Source organism: Heptranchias perlo, chromosome 18, assembly GCF_035084215.1.
Source record: "Heptranchias perlo isolate sHepPer1 chromosome 18, sHepPer1.hap1, whole genome shotgun sequence".
Lineage (NCBI taxonomy): Eukaryota > Metazoa > Chordata > Chondrichthyes > Hexanchiformes > Hexanchidae > Heptranchias > Heptranchias perlo.
In genome coordinates this window covers 24,694,750-24,714,874 of record NC_090342.1, presented here as the reverse complement: position 1 = coordinate 24,714,874, position 20,125 = coordinate 24,694,750, and positions in this window count along the sequence as shown.

The window sequence follows — 20,125 nt, the reverse complement described above, 5'->3', positions numbered from 1 at the left end:
CCCACCACTGATGCCACCCATCGTGTTACTGCAGAGTAGGTGCAGGTGTATTTGCAGGGCTCGTCCGCGCAGACGACTGAGAGACATCGGCGGTGTAGCCGGCTGCACCCTGGAAGGATGCGGAGGAGAAGGTGTGGAGGGCAGTGGTGACTTTGACAGCGACAGGTAAGCAGTTGGTGCTGGGGCCAGCCAGGAGCAGCTCGGCATGAAAGAGCCTGCAGATCTCCACGACTACATGTCGAGCGAATCTGCGCCTCCCTGTGCACTGCTGCTCGGAGAGGTCCGGGGAGCTGCGCCTCGGTCTGTGGACCCTGTGGCGAGGGTAGTGCCCTCTGCGACGCGTCTCTCTCTGCGGTAGCCCTCCCTCCTGCTGTGCAGGTGGGCGTGCAACAACACCGTGTTGGGGGGATCCACGTCCCTGCGGCGGACGGCGTGGACTGCGAGGCTGCTGGTGCTGGTCATGCTCTTCGTCCTCCGAGGGTCTCCACACACCACCCATCTGGCAGGGGTTGGTCTGAGGGGTTGTGCAGGGTAGGTGTGTGGTTCCTCGGACTGGGGCTGCGGTTTTGTGTCGGTCTGTCCTCTGGCTTGGCGGGGGGTGGTGGAGGGCAGGGGTTGCCCTATGTGACGCGGTGGCCTCCTGCGTGGGTGAGGGCTCTCCCCCGTGGAGCGCACCTTGGCACCTGCCACAGGCTGCTGGCTGCAACACGCCTGGTTGGAGGGAGACTGTTTCCCCCAGTGTGGGAAACTCACTGCCTTGAACCTAAAATCCCACACTTCCTCTTTTGACAGCTGCTTCAGCTCATTAACTGACCACAACGAGCAAGGTAAGTACTCTCAAGTGGAACCCCGCTGGCTTTAATTGCCTGCGGGATTTCCACCAGCGGGGCTTGCGCGCGCAGCCCCGCACGTCAGCGCGGTACCCGGAAGTGGCCGGGATTTCGTCGCGATCCGGTCACGTGACCGGAGATCGGGATTTTCGGGGCCACCCCGCTGGGAACCCGCCGGAAACACGCTCCGAAAATCGAGCCCATGATATTTTAAATTTTGCCTACCAATGCCAACCAACCAACTCCATGTCAGTGAAATCTGTATTCATATTCACAAATGTAGGAGTGGAAAATAAATAAATCTACAGCATAGAAAAGTGGATAGTCACATTTTAATGTAAGGTTTCAAAGAATGAAATCTTCCCTTGGCAAAAGGTGTTTGAATGTGATGCGCAAATGTTGAGTAGTAAAATGACATGTCTGATTTTGCAATCCAACTGTTCCTAAATAATTTGAGAATGGGAGAGGGACTGAAAGGTGCAAGAAGAAGTGTCAAATGAAAAGATATTGATTTTAGCCCTTAAAGAACCTGTAGCTCTAGGAAATTCAGGCGCTTGGCTAATTTTAAGTTTTTAGTTCATACTCCATGTCACTGAAACAAACATTTAGGGGTAGAATTTCCACCAGGGAACCCTCAATCACCTACCGTAACTTCGCTGGAACCCCAGAGAAACAACAGAAATGGCCTTTTCTGCCATTTCTCTGGGGTTTCCACCATTCTCCCACTGAGGTTATAGCGGGAAATTAAGAGAACCTCCACTTGAATTCAAGGCAAAAGTACATTCCACATTTTGCTTCTGCTCATCCTCTTTCCTTTTTTTCCATTCTTTCTCATTCCTGATTCTTTTTTCTTTTCTTTCCCAATATATATCTAAATCTAATTTTCAGACCTTTTTCTGACCCTCCAGGATCCCTTGTCTATTCTGGATTTGGAATCCACGTTAGTCAAACAAGGTCTCCAGCTGAAAACCAGTACCAAAACTCAGGTTCCTAGTCAGTCAAGGCTCAAGACTGTAAAGGTTGACACGGTCAATGCAACCAGATCAGCATTTGAAGCAATTTTTTAAAGTATTAAACTTTGAGCTAATGCTCCATAATTTGTCTCATCTGCAACTTGACAGCAAACTTACACCCTGAACAGACAACCTTTTTTATTCATACATTTATTGTGTATCAACTGTGTTTTTTTTTAATATGGTCAGCTGTTTCTATTTTTTTTGATCAACAAGTTTCAAACACGCCAGAGAGACTTTCAGATTTTCATCCAACCAGGTAGGCTGCCCACTGCACTGTCCTGTGGTCAGTTATATAAAAGCACTCCTGTATACGCAGTCAGTTGGGTGGAGATTTACACATTCACTTTTCTTTATAGAAAGAGAAAATGTTGGAAAGATACAGAAGGCCTATCAACATCTGCAAAAGACAACAGCATCTTAACTGCAAACACCTATGATGAGCAAGCCAAAGAATTGAACAAGTAACATCAAACGAGAAACACATTCGTCTTGTACACAGGCTTTGTTTAAGGTGGCCAGCCCTGTAAATGCTGGACTGCTGTAAATGATTTTTGTTCTTTATCCTTAAACTGATTTGTGTGCCAATCAAGCCATATTTTTGAACAAAAAGCAAAATACTTCAGACGCTGGAAATCTGAAACTAGAAAATGCTGACCCTTGGTATCAACCTGCTTTTACCTTCTATCCGTCTCCTGGGCTGCAGGAGTCTGCTCTGCTTTGCCAGGTTTTTATGCTTCCCCAACCTCTTTAAGCTATTCATACAATTTTAGTGCCACATATATATCTTTTATGTCTTTCATTATGCCTCCTATGTTAATATTAATTCTGCCATTTAACCTTTGCTTGTTCTCCAGTTAAGCACTTTGCAGGCATTCTATTTCTTTTCGTGTGTGTGTGTGTGTGTGTGTGCGCATTCCCTCCCCCTTATCCTGTTCTTTTACATGCTATTCATCAGTAAGATCTTCCAGTTCTGACAAAGGGTCCACCCCTGAAACATTGGCATGTCTATTCCCTCCACAGATGTACCTGACCTGTTGAGTATTTGTAGCATTTTCTGAGGTGTGAACAACACCTGTACACGTCATATTCAATTCACTTTGGAACAGAGTTTGCCAGAAAGACAAGCAAGCAAGCAAACAAAACATGGTCTAAAAGACAGATCTGCATTTTTCTGTTTGTATTGAATTCACAGTGATCTCTGGGCACATCAAAGAGAAACAGAAGCAAAATACTGCGGATGCTGGGAATCTGAAATAAAAACAGAAAATGCTGGAAAACACTCAGCAGGTCAGGCAGCATCTGTGGATAGAAAAACAGAATCAAGGTTTCAGGTCAAAAACCTTTCATCAGAACAGGAGAAACAGGATATATAAACACTGGGCTTGGGGCCTACTGGGGAAAATGAGGGAAAAAAGACATGCAAAATGGAGCGTCTCCGGGAACTGTCATAACATTAGTGCTGGAGCTAAAAGAGGAGAGTGCATCATCTAAGGCCTGGGAGTAACTAGTTAATGTGTTAGATTGTGCTGTTCTATATGTGTTTTGACTTGTTAAAATTACTATAAACATAGTAATTTGATTTGAAATCTGAAATTAACCTTTATGTGGTGCATTGATATTTCCGTCCTAAAGAATGATGACAAGCAAAGTCAGAGTGTCAATAACACTGGAGAATTAGAATATCTGTGGGCCCGAAGATGTGAGTCCTCTGCAGCAGCTGAAATCTGAGAGGCTGCAGCTTCTGGATTAGGGGATGTGAGGTTTGTGTATGGGGAGTGCAGTGAGATGGTTGAAAGTGAAACTGGCTCATTAAAAATACCCTTAACCCTGTCACACATTGATAAAGATTCGTAGACGTGCAACAACTCTAATCTACACTTTTGCTGACATGCTCCAATCTTTTCTGGTGGTTAACCTTTCAGCCATGCACTGCATGCAATTTAATGCCAATATTTTCATTAATTTAAAATATGTAGATTTCATTAAAATAGCACGATACATGGTTGGTGATTTATGGAAAAATAAACCATCTGTGGGTTGTGCTTACAAAACTGATCAGCACAAAAAGCAGCACAAGTCAAAATAGTTTTTTAGTGCTAATACACAAATGTTCTCACTTGACATTACTCAGTGATATTTCTGTAAGTTACTAAATCCCATCGTATATGCTTTATATAATTCTCTCTGTAGTTTTCCCTTGGTAATAGTTTTCCTCGCGATTCCTTTGATTATGATTTTACTTCTTGACATGCCTTCTATTGTTCGTAAAGTCTTTCCAAATGGTGGCAGAGATGTAGATGAACTATTAATCTCAATGACTTTGTAGACTTGTAAATTGTCATTCACATTCAGATAGCTGGAATCTGACTGTGTGTGCAGATTACAAATAGTGCTCTAGTTGAAAGATGTTCAACTTCAAGAATACAAACATTTCTTTATCTTTACTACAAACATGGGGGTAAATTTTAACCTGGAAGAACAGGCAGGTTGGGGGTGAGGGCAGTTAAAGTTTTAAAAGTTTGAAGCGGTAACGAATCCCGGCTCCAACCCACCGAATTCTGCGTTTTACCCAGACGCATCTGGGTGTGCACGCACTTCGGAAACTCAGAAGTCCCCCCGGCACTTAAAAATGTAACACCGCTATTCAAGAAAGGAGGGAGAGAGGAAACGGAACTGCAGGCCTCTTAGCCTGACATCAGTTGTCGGGAAAATGCTGGATTCCATTACTTCAAATATCATAATAAGATTAGGCAGAGTCAACATGGTTTTATGAAAGGGAAATTGTGTTTAACAAATCTATTTGAGTTTTTTGAGGATGTAACTAGCAGGGTAGATAAAAGGGAACCAGTGGATGTCGTATATTTGGATTTCCAAAAGGCATTCAATAAGGTGCCACATAAAAGGTTGTTACACAATATTAGCATGGACAAAGGATTGGTTAACGGACAGAAAACAGAGAGTAGAGATAAACGGGTCATTTTCAGGTTGGCAGGCTGTAAATAGTGGGATGCAAATAGTGGGCTACAACACTGGCATCTACCCGACAATGTGGAAAATTGCCCAGGTATGCCCTGTCCACAAAAAGCAGGACAAATCCAATCCGGCCAATTACCGCCCCATCAGTCTACTCTCAATCATCAAGCAAAGTGATGGAAGGTGTCGTCGACAGTGCTATCAAGCGGCACTTACTCACCAATAACCTGCTCACCGATGCTCAGTTTGGGTTCCGCCAGGACCACTCGGCTCCAGACCTCATTACAGCCTTGGTCCAAACATGGACAATAGAGCTGAATTCCAGAGGGGAGGTGAGAGTGACTGCCCTTGACATCAAGGCAGCATTTGACCAAGTGTGGCACCAAGCAGCCCTAGTAAAATTGAAGTCAATGGGAATCAGGGGGAAAACTCTCCAGTGGCTGGAGTCATACCTAGCACAAAGGAAGATGGTAGTGGTTATTGGAGGCCAATCATCTCAGCCCCAGGACATTGCTGCAGGAGTTCCTCAAGGCAGTGTCCTAGGCCCAAACATCTTCAGCTGCTTCATCAATGACCTGCCCTCCATCATAAGGTCAGAAATGGGGATGTTCGCTAATGATTGCACAGTGTTCAGTTCCATTCGCAACCCCTCAAATAATGAAGCAGTCCGAGCCCACATGTAGCAAGACCTGGACAACATCCAGGCTTGGGCTCATAAGTGGCAAGTAACATTCACGCCAGAAAAGTGCCAGGCAATGATCATCTCCAACAAGAGAGAGTCTAACCACCTCCCCTTGACATTCAATGGCATTACCATCGCCGAATCCCCCACCATCAACATCCTGGGGGTCACCATTGACCAGAAACTTAACTGGACCAGCCATATAAATACTGTGGCTACGAGAGCAGGTCAGAGGCTGGGTATTCTGCGGCGAGTGACTCACCTCCTGACTCCCCAAAGCCTTTCCACCATCTACAAGGCACAAGTCAGGAGTGTGATGGAATACTATCCACTTGCTTGGATGAGTGCAGCTCCAACAACACTCAAGAATCTCGACACCGTCCAGGACAAAGCAGCCCGCTTGATTGGCACCCCATCCACCACCCTAAACATTCACTCCCTTCACCACCGGCGCACTGTGGCTGCAGTGTGCACCATCCACAGGATGCACTGCAGCAACTCGCCAAGGCTTCTTCGACAGCAGCTCCCAAACCCGCGACCTCCACCACCTAGAAGGACAAGAGCAGCAGGTACATAGGAACAACACCACCTGCACGTTCCCCTCCAAGTCACACACCATCCCGACTTGGAAATATATCGCTGTTCCTTCATCGTCGCTGGGTCAAAATCCTGGAACTCCCTTCCCAACAGCACTGTGGGAGAACCGTCACCACACGGACTGCAGCGGTTCAAGAAGGCGGCTCACCACCACCTTCTCAAGGGCAATTAGGGATGGGCAATAAATGCCAGCCTCGCCAGCGACGCCCACATCCCATGAACGAATTTTTAAAAATGCCGCAATGATCGGTGCTTGGGCCTCAGCTATTTACAGTCTATTATTAATAACTTAGATGAAGGTACTGAGTGTAATCTATCCAAGTTTGCTGACTATACAAAGCTAGGTGGGAAAGTAAGCTGAGGGGCGGACACAGAGTCTGCAAAGGGATATAGACAGGTTAAGTGAGTGGGCAAGAAGGTGGCAGATGGAGTATATGTGGGGAAATGTGAGGTTATTCACTCTGGTAGACAGAATAGAAAAACAGAATATTTTTTAAATGGTGAGAAACTATTAAATGTTGGTGTTCAGAGAGATTTGGGTGTCCTTGTACCAAGAAACACAGAAAGTTTTCATGTAGGTACAACAAGCAATTAGGAATGCAAATAGCATGTTGGCCTTTATTGCAAGTGGGTTGGTGTGCAAGAGTAAGGAAGTTTTGCTACAATTGTACAGAACATCGCTCAACAGAGAGGGTTACAGGTGGATGAGGTCATGTGCTTTCATGTAGCAGCCACACCTGCCATCAACATTGAAGAAGAGGAGGAGGAGGAGGAGGAGGATCGGCGAACCATCGGCAGAGTAGTGTCTCACCTGGCTGCTCGTGATGCCAGGGAGTCATTAATATTTGATAGATCCTCAGGGAGATCTGCAAAGTGACGATAGTCAAGTACTCATCACCTGGAACGACCACCACCACCACCAACACCAGCCCACCATCCCCCCCCCCACCCCCCAGGTTGCACAAAACAGTCCTACAACCATGCATACACCCATTGTAAACGCACCCAATGGGTGGCATCAAGTCTCGCAGTTCATGATGAAGCACATGAAAGGATGTTTTCACAAAAGGAACTCAAGAATGGGCAAGAAGTTTCAATGGTGGTGAGAATCGTAAAATTTAATGTGCATTCAACAAAAAACAAATATAAATGAAAAACATGTCAGACACCCTTGTGCATTCCCTTCGTGATTACAAAATCTTAGACTTCTTCTTCCTATCGCATTGCATCCCCTGTTGCTGCAGCAGACGTAGTGGCAGGTTGCTCAGATTCATGCCCTGACTGCTTCGATGCTTTCAGCTTACTACCTCTGGGTTTTGGAGCCCGTGAGGGCCCCTCCAAAGACTGCTCCACCTGCACCTGTGCAGGAGCAGAGTCGGCCATCTGGAGAGGAGGCAGCATTGCAGGTACCGGTTGATGGGGGGAGGGGGGCACCAGGTGAGACGTGGGTGCGCTTTGAGTGGAGTCCACACTTCCATGTCCGCTTTTGCCGTCATCCCTCTCCTGGGTCAGGACCACATCACTCCTACCACTCTGCTGGACAACAACTTGGAGGACATGTGTGATGCCTTGTAAGGCCACTTCTAATGTATCTGTCTGCCTGTTTAAGGCAGCAGAATGTTGTTAACCCTGAGTCCGCACTGCCATTGCCAGGGCCTTATTGGACTCATTTGTTTGCCTTGCTTGAAGCTCAATGGAGGCTGCCACTCTCTCCATCACAGACATTCCCGCACTTACCTGCGCCACCGGTCCAGTAATGCTGGAGGTGGACTCCTCCAGCCTCTGAATCAATGTGGAGACTGAGCTTGGCAAGCCTTCCAGTACCTCGCAAGGGTGGGTCTGTACCTCTATCATTCTCCTTTTCAAGGATGGCCCCCGGGATTCAGCATCTCTGCCCAGCTGAGCAGAGTTTGGAGAGGGGTGCGCCCGCCGACACGGACTCTCCATCGCAGACCCTGCCACCACTGTCTGCTCTTGCTCACTTGTGTGTGGTGACTCACCAGGTGACAACCCAACTACCTCTCTTATAGGACCCACCGAGGTGTGAGTATCTGTACTGGTGCAAGGCTCACTAAGATGCGCCCTCAGAGGCTAGGAGCTTCTCTGAGGAATCGTCCTCTCCCATGTCTTCATTCCTTGATGACCCTGGAAGAGAACATATAGCAATATTAAGATTCATCGCAGAAGGAATGTTGCGATGAGCATACTGAGATGTGCAACAGGTCGATCGTTGATAACATCAGTCCATGTTGTATGTGAACGACGTTAAAGTTCTGTCACCAGACGTTTGCGGGGTGCCAGTCTCAGCATCCCCGACGGCCAGGCACTCCGCTGTACTTTCTCCTACAAGGGGAGAAAGTACAGATGTGTGAGTGAGTGAGGGTGACGGGGTCACCCGATGGATGCATTGCTCTGGGTCAGGCTGACAATGAATGAGATGCATCAGAGGGTGACTAGCAGATAGATTGATCACATTGCATCAGGATTGGGGTGAGTGGGAGAGGTGGGTGCACAAATGGGGGAGGTGAAGAAGTGCACAGAAGGTGAAGATAACTTGACACTGAGCCTTAAGTGGGTGTGAGGAGTGATGTGATGGAGTAGGCTTCGCAGGGCAGTGTGAGGTGGGGTAATGTTCACCACAAAATGCAGGTGAACCAGTAACTGTGCTCACTTTTCCTGACCTGGTTAGGTCATTAAATCACTTCCTGCACTGCAGCCACGCTTCTGCTGCTGACCTGTTCTGCCATCTCCAGCCACGCCTTCTTGGTGGCAGAAGCAGGTTTCTTCCTCCTGTCAGGTGTGTACAGCACCTCCCTCCTGCTTCTCACAGCAGCCAGTAGTATCTCTGGGATGGAGCCTGAGAACCTGGGTGCAGGCTATGCTCTAGGACATTCCATTGTGATTTTTCCCCCTTTCTCCTTCAAAATGCATTGTTGCGTTGGCCCTTTAAATAGTCAGCTTTAAATTACGTCATGTGGGTGAGCAGAACACCCACTGCACAGCTTGAGGACGCGAAACCCAGAAGTTGAGTGAAGTGGTTTCAATTGAGAAGCAATCACTCGGGACGATGCACAAGAAATGTTTCCAGGTTTCACACCCACTTATTGACCCCCCCACCACCCCCCACTGAGTTCCTGCCTCATTGTTAAAATTTAGGCCAAAGGTCAGTCATAAACCTCAGCCAATGAGTAGGAAAGCAGAGAATTTACCAACAAACTCTATGCACTCTTTCAGTAGCAAATTTTAAAAGCCAGAAATGGAAAGGAAATTTAAATTGCCTTTATTTGTGTACATGAACGATATTAGTTCACGCCAGCATGCAGTGTTATATTAGAAGCTTAACGGGGAGTCCTTGCACTGTGGCAAATATCCCCAGGAACATCTTCAAAGAATGTGAATCTTCTGAAAGTGAACACTTCTTTATTAAACTTGTGTATTACTCTGGGTTACTTCAACTGTACAATTTTGTTACACTCATTGGAGAGCTGCAATGAAACAGCGAGACTCTTATAGAAATGTAGTGTGCATTGCATACAACTGAATGTTTTAATTTAATAGTAACAGCATGCCTTGGTGTAAGTGGTTTTCTCAGTGGTATCGAAAACACACCTCTTCCTATAAGTTCTGGAAGGATAGGGATTATAAGAACAGATCAAACTTGGACACGCCTGTTCAGGCTCAATAAGCTGTTTAATAAGATTAACAATGACACTAGTAAACAGTACAAACCGTACAACCCTACCATGCTAAATTACCAAGGCCTAATAAGAGAAACCCCCCCCCCTGCCCCGAAATAAACTAACACAGAACAACCCCCCCCCACCCCCGCACTAAAACCCTCTAAGGTTTGGTTGGGACTTACAATCACCCCCTCACACAGCTAAGTGGTCTTGTGGATGTGTAGGCGCAGGCAATATGCTCACCCCGATTGCCCATTGTCTTGCTTGCAGCTTCTTCCTGCACGTCTCGCTCCTGGTTCCGTACCGCCGACGCAGTATCCAAGTTCTATTTTGAGTCAAGGTCCGTTAATGAGGGATGAAGAGCAGCGCTCAGCTTCTGGCGGTGTTCTGTTGAATCGAGCAGAGCCCCACCCGGGAGACTCGCTGTAGATTGATGCCGAGGAACAGAGAGAAAAGGCAGAGAGCAGAGCCCAGCAGATCTTATACTGCCCGATGTATTGACCCAGGTGATCTCTCTGGACCCCCACTGTGGCCCGGAGTGACTTGTAACCTTTGAAATCTTTGTGAAAAATGCTATTTCGTTTTCCCGCTCCCAGGTCTTGCACCTGGAAAGACAATGGGAGCTGATTACTGGGTGTCTGTCGTTTCCTGCTTGCTTAACTGGCTTCTCTCCTGGAAGACAATGGCCAGGCCATCTCCTGCCTTCCACCAGGAGACTGAGTGTCTCTGAGTTACCTCTTGGGGTATTGTTCCCAGTAATCATGTTAATGGTGATGATGTTAATCGGCTTGGGTTCCCTTCCACCGAATCTGTCAGTGTCAAATGTCCGTTTGCATATGAATGCACCTTAGTCAGGTTAGCCTGACTCGAAACTCCTGCCAGTCAATCCTGTTCTCTAAGCCACTCCCACAAGCTTTCTTGGGGGTATTGGATTTAAAATATGATTCATAAAAATGGCCAGAATGCCATTTCCATCTGTACTGTCATCAATATAATGTAACGGGGTTGATTTTGAGTCCCTTGCCTGGGGTTAATGGGGCGGTAATGACATCAAAACGGGGTCAGTTGCCTTACCGCCCCATTAACACCGGCGATGCGACCGGCTCCATTTTAAAAGGGTTTTGTCCAAAGCACCTGCATGTTTCAGATAATAGGCACCTTTTAATGTGGAAATCGAGGTTCCATGATGTAAATAGGGCCCCGATTGCCAATTTAGGTCAGAACTAGTTGGAGCCTGCGCAGTGTAGGCTCCGATCAGTTCCACGGGTGATGAAGCAGTAGAGTCCCTCTAAAGGTAAGTGTTCAATTAATTTTGTGAGCCCTGGAGGAGCAAGAGTGCACCTCTGGGGCCCACAAAAATAATCTGGGTTGCTACCGCCCTGAGACCCCCACCCTCCATGATCGAAACCCCCGCCCCCCCTCCCCCCCCTTGCAATTCACCTTGCTGCCAGAATTCCGGCCCGATTTTCAGGCTTCAGTCCGGTGAGCTGTGTTGGGTCACCTGTTTGGCGCCCTGCAGCTCACCTGCCCAATTTAAATGAGGACAAAGCCTCAAAATGAAGCCTCTTCGTTACCAGAATGGGCGGCCGACCAGGGCAGTCTGCTGTTCGGGCGCTCAGAAGTCAAAATCTACTCCAACATTTTAATGAAAATAATGTTGGCGAGATCGGGGGGGGGGGGGGGGGGAATAGGCTGACAAAGTAGACCAGAAGAAGAAAAGAACCTTCAAGAAATTCACCTACAGAGATGTTGACCTGGATCAGCTCCTTGTACTGGTTGTACTGTATCCATCAGCACAGGCATGTGAACAGAGGACAGCAGTCCCTCATGAAAAGGCTGTGAAGGCCAAGAAGAAAGCTTCACCCATGGAAAAATAAGAGGTTGTTAAGATGCATCTGAGAATCCCTACGTGGTCAGTTTTCGGTAAAATATTAAAATGCCTACGTGGCAAAGAAGCAGAATGCAAAATGGTTAGAAAGGGTTAATTAGTTAGTAACTGAGATTGGTACAGGTGGCCTGGCCTCCTGCTGGGCCATATGTTTGCGTAGTCAGCAGGTTTGCATGGTCTTAGCAATATAGGTCTTTGATGTGATTCAAGGACTGGTCTGAATGTCTCCATGTTTATGGCAGATCAATATAGGTAACGAGCTTAGCCAAAGTTGAAAGACATTCCAGGTTGGGAGATAAGGAACAGAAGGGACAGGGAAGAACATTCCAAGTTGGAAGGTGAGGAAGTATCCCCTTTGATGTCTAACAGCAACATGATCAGCACATGGACGATTTATGATTGGCCGGAAATAATGTAACCTCGCATGGCAACCTATGCCCGGCTTATGATTGGTGTTGACCCTCGTTAAGTATGTTCCAACCCTATTGATTTGTATAAAAACGTGTGGATTTCTGTATGCTTTTGTTCTTGCTCTGCCAGCATAGAGGGACTCTATCAGGAGTCCAAATCAATGCTGCAGACTAAGAACCCTGCTATTAAAGTTGTGATGAACTTTAAAATGTATTCGACTTCAGTTTTTACTGAACCAGACTGAGGGGAAAGAATCCGGATCGTCACATCTCCATGACATGGTAATCCTCCCAAAGATGTTTGGCATTATGGTTGGTGTGTAGAATGGCAAAACTTTCAACTAGGCTGAACTCAAGCCTGAAATGATTACCCAACACCTTGGAGAGTTCTCCATCACCTACAAGCCTGTCAAACACGGCAGACCTGACAAACCTAGCCTTATCCTTTAATTTATACAAAGAAAATAAAATATATGTACAAGCCTAGTTTTGCCCTATCTTAATATATAAGGTGACGTGATCACTGAACCTGTCACATTTATCTGTGTCAGGCTTGGCTCACTGGTAAGCACTCTCATTTCTCTGTCAGAAGGTCCTGGGTTCAAGCCCCATTCCAGAGCACAGACAATCTAGACTGACACTTCAGTGTAGTGCTGAGGGACTGCAGTATTGCCAAAGGTGCTGTCTTTTGGATGAGATGTTAAAGTGAGGCCCCATCTGCCTTCTCTGGTGGAAGTAAAAGATCCCATAGCACTATTTAACAAAGAGCAGTGAAGTTCTCCCAGTGCCCAGACCAAAATTAATCCCTCAACCAATATAACTTTTTTAAAAAGTCATTTACTTCATTAGCTGTTTGTGGGACTTTGCTGTCCGCAAATTAACTGCTGCATTTCCCTGCTTTATGATATGGACGTATGATAGAGACCAGCGTCGACAGCGGCAGAGGAGGAGCCTTTCTTTCTCTCTCCCACAGAGCGGTCGGCAGCGGGGAAGGAGGAGCAGACCTGGTTGGAGCGGCGGGAGCGGCGGCGAGTCGATAAAAGGAGCAGCGGAGGCCTGAGGTGAGTAATTAAACTCACCTACGTGAGTCTTTTTCCCCAGCGGGGAAAGCGCTTCGCGGGCTTTTTCAAAGGCAGGGGGCGGGGCCAATTCATTGGTACCCGTATATAGGTGGAGCGGTTGCTAAACCTGAGACACTACACTAGTAGTGACTCCCACCCTCCCACCTCCTCTAACCTTTTGGGGGGTAGAGGGAATTTAAAGGGTAGGTTCGTTTTTATATTTTGTTTTCAGGGACTTAACTCCTGGACCTAAGATAAATAAGAAGCAAAAAGTAATCCAAGTGGGACGTCACCAAGGAAGAGGTAAGTGATTGGCTGGTGAGTATTTTCCTGCTGAATTTGTCTAAGGTTAGAGTTTGTGGATTCTCGGGTCTCTGTTGTGTAGTGGGGGACTGCTGTTCAGCAAGGGCCCTTGAGTATACCTTTTAATTGAAGTGAAATTGGTGGGATTCATTTAATTTGAATTAATTAGTTAAAGGGTAAGTCATGTCAGGACAGCCCAGCCCCGTGTTATGCTCTTCCTGCTCTATGTGGGAAATCAGGGACCCTTCCGGTGTCCCTGACGACCATGTGTGCGGGAAATGTATCCAGCTGCAGCTACTGACAAACTGCATTGCGGCACTGGAGCTGCGGATGGATTCATTATGGAGCATTCGCGATGCTGAGAACGTCGCGGATAGCACGTTTAGTGAGATGGTCACATCGCAGGTAAAGGTTGTACAGGCAGGAAGTAATTGGGTGACCACCAGGCAGAGTAAGAGGAGCAGGCAGGCAGTGCAGGGGTCCCCTGTGGCCGTCCTCCTCTCAAACAAATATACCGCTTTGGATATTGTTGAGGGGGATGACTTATCAGGGGAAGGCAGCAGCAGCCAACTTCCTGGCACCAGGGGTAGCTCTGCTGCACAGGCTGGGAGGAAAAAGAGTGGAAGAGCTATAGTGGTAGGGGATTCTATCGTAAGGGGAACAGACAGGCGTTTCTGTGGCCGTAAACGTGACTCCAGGATGGTTTGTTGCCTCCCTGGTGCCAGGGTCATGGATGTCACTGAGTGGCTACAGGGCATTCTCAAGGGGGAGGGTGAGCAGGCAGAGGTCGTGGTCCACATTGGGACCAACGACATAGGTAGGAAGGGAGATGAGGTCCTGCATCAAGAATTTAGGGAGCTAGGTAGCAGATTAAAGAGCAGGACCTCAAAGGTTGTAATCTCTGGATTACTCCCAGTGCCACGGGCTAGTGAGTATAGAAATAGGAGGATAGAACAGATGAATGCGTGGCTAAAGAGTTGGTGCAGGAGGGAGGGTTTCAGTTTCCTGGATCACTGGGCCTGCTTCTGGGGAAGGTGGGACTTGTACAAGTCGGACGGGTTGCACCTGAACCAGAGCGGGACAAATATCCTTGCGGGGAGGTTTGCTAGCACTGTTGGGGGGGGTTTAAACTAACTTGGCAGGGGGATGGGATACAGAGTGGAGCTACAATAGGGGGTGATGTGCAGCCAAATATAGAGAAAAAAACAAGTCAGCTTGGAAGACAGGGCAAATATGTCAGGGCAAGGCTGGATGGCATCTATTTTAATGCAAGGAGTCTTGCGAATAAGGTGGATGAACTGAAGGTGTTGATAAACACATGGGAGTATGATATTGTTGCTGTCACAGAGACATGGTTGAGGGAGGGGCAAGACTGGCAGCTCAATATTCCGGGGTACAGAATCTTCAGGCGAGACAGAGGGGGAGGTATAAGAGGAGGGGGGGTCGCAATATTAATTAAAGAATCAATTACTGCTATAAGGAGGGATGATATATTAGCAGGTTCCTCTAATGAGGCCATATGGGTGGAGCTTAAAAACAAAAAGGGGGCAAGCACTTTGATGGGAGTGTACTATAGGCCCCCAAACAGTCAGGGGGAGATAGAGGAACAGATATGTAGGCAAATCTCAGAAAATTGTGCAAATAATAGGGTAATAATAGTGGGGGATTTCAACTTCCCCAATATTAACTGGGATACTCAGAGTGTAAAAGGCTTAGAGGGTACAAAATTCTTAACGTGCATCCAGGAGAGCTTTTTGAGCCAGCATGTAGAAAGTCCTACAAGAGAGGGGGCGGTACTGGACCTAATTCTAGGGAATGTGGCCGGCCAAGTGGAAGAAGTGCTAGTAGGTGAGCACTTTGGTGACAGTGACCATAATTCGGTGAGATTTAAGGTGGTCATGGAAAAGGACAGGGAGGGGCCGGAAATAAAGGTTCTAAATTGGGGGAAGGCCGATTTTAATAGGATAAGGCAGGATCTGGCCAAAATGGACTGGGATCAGCTGCTTGTAGGAAAATCCGCATCGGAGCAATGGGAGTCTTTCAGAAGGGAGATTGAGACCATACAATGGCAACATGTTCCCGTAAAGGTCAAGGGTGGTTCCAAGAACTCCAGGGAACCTTGGATGTCAGGGGATATACGAGAATGGATTAGGAAAAAAAGGAGGGCTTTTGGCAGATACAAAAGGCGAAAGACGGAGGAAGCCCTAGAGGAGTACAAAAAGTGCAGGGGGATACTTAAAAAAGAAATTAGGAGATCAAGGAGGGGCCATGAAATAACACTGGCGAGCAAAATAAATGAAAATCCTAAGATGTTTTATAAGTATATTAAGGGTAAGAGGATGACTTGGGAAAAAATAGGGCCCATTAGGGACAAAAATGGCAATGTGTGTGGAGCCAGCAGATGTAGGAGGGGTTCTAAATGAATTTTTTGCATCTGTTTTCACTATGGAGAAGGACGATGTAGACATAGAAATACGGCAGGGGGTCTGTGATATACTCGAACATATTAACATCGAGCGGGAGGAGGTATTGGCAGTTTTAGCAGGCCTAAAAATGGATAAATCCCCAGGCCCGGACGAAATGTATCCCAGGCTACTGTGTGAGGCAAAGGAGGAGATTGTGGGGGCTCTAACACATATATTCAGAACCTCTCTGGCCACAGGGGATGTGCCAGAGGACTGGAGAACCGCTAATGTAGTACCATTATTCAAGAAGGGGAGTAGGGAAAAACCGGGGAACTACAGGCCAGTGAGCCTAACATCAGTGGTAGGAAAATTATTGGAAAAAATTCTGAAGGACAAAATTAGTCTCCACTTGGAGAAGCAAGGATCAATCAGGGATAGTCAACATGGCTTTGTCAAGGGAAGATCATGTCTGACTAATTTGATTGAATTTTTTGAGGGGGTGACCAGGCGTGTGGATGAGGGTAACGCAGTGGATGTGGTATACATGGATTGCAGTAAGGCCTTCGATAAAGTCCCCCACAGGAGACTGGTCAAGAAGGTACGAGCCCATGGAATCCAGGGTGCCTTGGCACTTTGGATACAAAACTGGCTTAGTGGCAGAAGGCAGAGGGTGATGGTCGAAGGTTGTTTTTGTGACTGGAAGCCTGTAGCCAGTGGGGTACCACAGGGATCGGTGCTGGGTCCCTTGCTGTTTGTGGTCTACATTAATGACTTGGATATGAATGTAAAAGGTATGATCAGTAAGTTCGCTGATGATGCAAAAATTGGAAGGGTGGTAAATAGCGAGGAGGATAGCCTCAGTCTGCAGGATGATATAGATGGGTTGGTCAGATGGGCGGAACAGTGGCAAATGGAATTTAACCCGGAAAAGTGCGAGGTGATGCACTTTGGAGGGACTAACAAGGCAAGGGAATACACAATGAATGGGAGGACCCTAGGCAAGACAGAGGGTCAGAGGGATCTTGGTGTGCAAGTTCACAGATCCCTGAAGGCGGCGGAACAGGTAGATAAGGTGGTAAAGAAGGCATATGGGATACTTGCCTTTATTAGCCGAGGCATAGAATATAAGAGCAAGGAGGTTATGATGGAGCTGTATAAAACACTGGTTAGGCCACAGCTGGAGTACTGTGTGCAGTTCTGGTCGCCACACTACAGGAAGGATGTGATCGCTTTGGAGAGGGTGCAGAGGAGATTCACCAGGATGTTACCAGGGCTGGAGCGCTTCAGCTGTGATGAGAGACTGGGAAGATTGGGTTTGTTTTCCTTGGAGCAGAGGAGGCTGAGGGGGGACATGATTGAGGTGTACAAAATTATGAGGGGCACAGATAGGATGGATACTAAGGAGCTTTTTCCCTTCGTTGAGGGTTCTATAACAAGGGGGCATAGATTCAAGGTAAAAGGCGGGAGGTTTAGAGGGGATTTGAGAAAGAACTTTTTCACCCAGAGGGTGGTTGGAGTCTGGAACTCACTGCCTGAAAGGGTTGTGGAGGCAGGAACCCTCACAACATTCAAGAAGCATTTGGATGAGCACTTGAAATGCCATAGCATACAAGGCTACGGACCAAATGCTGGAATATGAGATTAGATTAGACAGGGCTTGATGGCCGGCGCGGACACGATGGGCCGAAGGGCCTCTATCCGTGCTGTATAATTCTATGACTCTACTTCAAAAGCACTTCATTGCTGGTGAAGCACTTTGGGACATCCTGAGGGTGGGAAAGGTGCTATATGAATGCAAGTATTTTTTTATCTAATCATGGTTTTATAATGGCTGGGAATCCATAGTATCCTGAAGTTCCAGCTTAGTATGCAATTTCTTGATTTACCAGTTGTTGAAGTACTTCTGATTCTATAATGGTCCAGCGGAGGCTCATCCCCTTGGATACCAACCTTGTTTCTTCAGGCTCAATTTAAATCAACAGCATTTTGGTGGTCTGAATTAATCTAAATACATATCTGTAGTTACCATATTTAAATTGACTCTTAATCTTCCTCTCTATGAATAATTCTTCTGTTTCTAATTTAAATAGCAGTAGCAACACGAAATAAAGAGCCGTCATTGCATTATCTGTTTGGCTCCTGCTGATTGACTGCTCAGTATGCACCAGAAAGCTCTTTTGCCAGTTGCCACTGTTTGAAATTCTCCGGGGTACAAAACAGATGTCTTCTCTTACTTTAGACTATGGGCTGGGCTCAGCTGTTAGTTCTTTTGTGAAGCAATTTACAATGGTCACAATATTCAGCTTTCATATTGAAATGCCAGTGATGCCACTGTTGTAACAAAACAAGTAACCCATTGAAACTATAAATATTTTTCAGTCAGTGATGTTTCTTACCGCTCACCATACGTACAGTCATACTGAGCTGCTGGTGATGTGCTAATTTAACATCACGTTTGTGCTGTTCACAGCACTACCCTCCACTGCACTCAAGCTTTTATTTAGCAGATAAAGTAAGAGACATGCAAATTTCCAATTCATCATATGTCATTTAAAATGACTACACTGTTTTCTCTTTTTCTCGATAAGGTGTCCAGTGGAATATTTTGCAATATTCTGTATGTAATTTCATTATTGAATGTGTAGTGACTGTACATCTATCTATACATTATTACAAGTCTTGCATATACTGTCCCCATCCTGTCCACAAATCTTACTTCCTGTAGTCATAATTTTATGTTGCTTTTTGATGTTAATATTTATAATGGAAAAAAACCCATAGGAACATGTCAACAATTTTAAAAATAGAAAATCCCAATGTCCACATTGTGTTACGCTGTAGTTATAGCCCTTTGGCCATCAGGTGGTGCTTTCACATGGTGTATTTCCAGGTTCCCCGCCAATGATGGCACTGTAATGTGACTGTTAATTTATTTTTTAACCCGATTTTCAGTTATTTTCCCAATTTATTAGATGTGTAAAGCCTGATTTTTGGATGTGCACCTGATAAAATTACAAAGGGATATTGACAGATTAGGTGAATGGGCAAAATTGTGGCAAATGGAATTCAATGTAGACAATGTGAGGTCATCCACTTTGGATCAAAAAAGGATAGAACAGGGTACTTTCTAAATGGTAAAAAGTTAAAAACTGTGGATGTCCAAAGGGACTTAGGGGTTCAGGTACATAGATCATTGAAGTGTCATGAACAGGTGCAGAAAATAATCAAGAAGGCTAATGGAATGCTGGCCTTTATATCTAGAGGACTAGAGTACAAGGGGCAGAAGTTATGCTGTAGCTATACAAAACCCTGGTTAGACCGCACCTGGAGTACTGTGAGCAGTTCTGGGCACCGCACCTTCGGAAGGACATTTTGGCCTTGGAGGGAGTGCAGCGTAGGTTTACTAGAATGATACCCGGACTTCAAGGGTTAAGTTACAAGGAGAGATTACACAAATTGGTGTTGTATTCTCTGGAGTTTAGAACGTTAAGAGGTGATCTGATCAAAGTTTATAAGATATTAAGGGGAACAGATAGGGTGGATAGAGAGAAACTATTTCCGCTGGTTGGGGATTCTAGGAGTAGGGGGTACAGTCTAAAAATTAGAGCCAGACCTTTCAGGAGCGAGATTAGAAAACATTTCTACACACAAAGGGTGGTAGAAGTTTGGAACTCTCTTCCGCAAACGGCAATTGATACTAGCTCAATTGCTAAATTTAAATCTGAGATAGAGAGCTTTTTGGCAACCAAAGGTATTAAGGGATATGGGCCAGAGGCGGGTATATGGAGTTAGATCACAGATCAGCCATGATCTTATCAAATGGCGGAGCAGGCATGAGGGGCTGAATGGCCTACTCCTGTTCCTATGTTCCTATCTGGGTACGGTAGCGTAGTGGTTATGTTACTGGGCTAGTAATCCAGAGTCACGAGTTCAAATCCCGCCACGGCGGCTGGCGAATTTAAATTCAATTAATTAAATAAAATCTGGAATTAAAATACTAGTATCAGTAATGATAGCCATGAAACTACCGGATTGTCGTAAAAACCCATCTGGTTCACTAATGTCCTTTAGGGAAGGAAACCTGCCATCCTTACCTGGTCTGGCCTATATGTGACTCCAGACCCACAGCAATGTGGTTGATTCTGAAAGGGCCTAGCAAGCTACTCAGTTGTAAAAAAAATCTCGCTAGGGATGGGCAATAAATGCCGGCCTTGCCAGCGACGCCCACATCCCATGAATGAATAGAAAAAAAAAAAAAAGTCCCACCCCCTGGTTTGCAC